Source organism: Alligator sinensis, unplaced genomic scaffold (genome assembly GCF_000455745.1).
Source record: "Alligator sinensis unplaced genomic scaffold, ASM45574v1 scaffold347_1, whole genome shotgun sequence".
Lineage (NCBI taxonomy): Eukaryota > Metazoa > Chordata > Crocodylia > Alligatoridae > Alligator > Alligator sinensis.
The window spans coordinates 301,198-302,650 of record NW_005841922.1 but is presented as its reverse complement, the minus strand read 5'-3'; the positions used below and the strand labels follow the sequence as shown (position 1 = coordinate 302,650).

The 1,453-nt window shown below is 49.6% G+C and overlaps 1 protein-coding gene across 1 annotated transcript in view; it reads left to right on the top strand.

Annotated features, from left to right (window-relative positions):
• Positions 1–1,453, top strand: part of NARS (asparaginyl-tRNA synthetase) — a 20,592-nt gene that overhangs the window by 8,011 nt on the left and 11,128 nt on the right.

Genomic DNA, 1,453 nt, shown 5'->3' with positions numbered 1-1,453 from the left:
GGGAAAGAAGTATTTTCATGTGTTAGCCACCAGAGGGAGCTCATGGGGCCTTAAACTCAGTTCACCATTTTTGTTTTTTTGTTTTGTTTAGAGCAAATAGTTGAACCTTTATAAGTTCCCTTTTGAGTGCAATACCCTTGTTCTCTAGGTAGGTAGAGAATGTTCTGCTTTTATAGCAGGTGAAATTCAACCCAAAGCAGAAAGCTTATACAAGCTGCTGTTTTCTATGCCAAGCACAGAGATGAATATCCTTTCTAGCCTGTACTTAGGGGCCTGGCTCTTTTCTCCTTTTATAATAGGACAAATACCTCTTGATTTTCAATGGGAGTTGCATCCTTCAGCAAGCAAATGTGGCTTAAATGAGAGACATACCAGAATAGTTTAGATGCTTCATTAGTGTGATCTTTTACAGAGGACACCTAGTCATGCATGTTATATTAGAAAGGGGGATTTTCCACTTTATTTACAAGAGGAGTTGCATGCAAGTGGTGGAAAGAACTGTGTACCAGGTTATTAAAATTATGACAATATCACTCTTCAATCTATTGCACTGAGTAATTTGTTCTCTAAGCAGGAGTAGCTTATATACGTCAAATAAACAGTTTAAGTGGATTTAGTTAAGCTAGTAGATTCTAGTATAGACTTGACTTAAAAATCATTAGTGTCAAAAGTAGCATTAAAAAAATCCTTTGAAAGTAGAGGTGTGTCGGTCCATTTTGTATTGGCACCAATAAAAGGAAAATTGACATTGTCGGCAATCAGCTTTCTTTTGTCTGTGGCCATTAATGTCACTGATAAATGCTGTGTGCATGTGTGGGGGGAGGGAAGGGTCATAGTGGGGACAGGGAGGGCAGATTGAGGCCCCTGGAGTGAGGGAGGGAATGGGGCTGGGGCAGGAGCAGGCACTGGACAGAGCCATGAGAGGTTCATTGGGGAGGGGAGGGTGTGGATCCTACTGGTACATGCATCCCCAGGGGAGCCATAGTGGAGTGTGTGTCCTGGATCTGTGCACAGCGCAAGGGCGGGCTTTTGCTGTGGGCTGGGGTTGGGGGCAGCACCAGGCTCTTCCCATGCAGGGGAGTCTGGGCCCAGGCTGCACACAGGGCAGGTGGTGGTGGTGCTGGGAGGGAGCCCACCCCAAGATTCACCATAGCCCCCTCCCAGTGCAGCCCCAGCCCAGCCCCCCTCCTCCCCCACTGGGAAGAGCTTGGTACCACTCCTGACCTGCAGCGGCAGCCTGCCTTCACCCTGCGCACAGATCTGGGGGACACACCCCCCCTATGGCTCCCCCAGGGTTGCGCATAGTGGTAGGATCCACCCCCCTTCCCCACACCCCTGGATGAGCCTCTCACAGCTCTATCCCATGCCCTGTCCTGCCCTGACTGGGCAGCACCTGCCCCAGCCCCATTCCTTCCCTCACCACAGGGGCCTCAGTCTGCACTCCCCCGCCTCT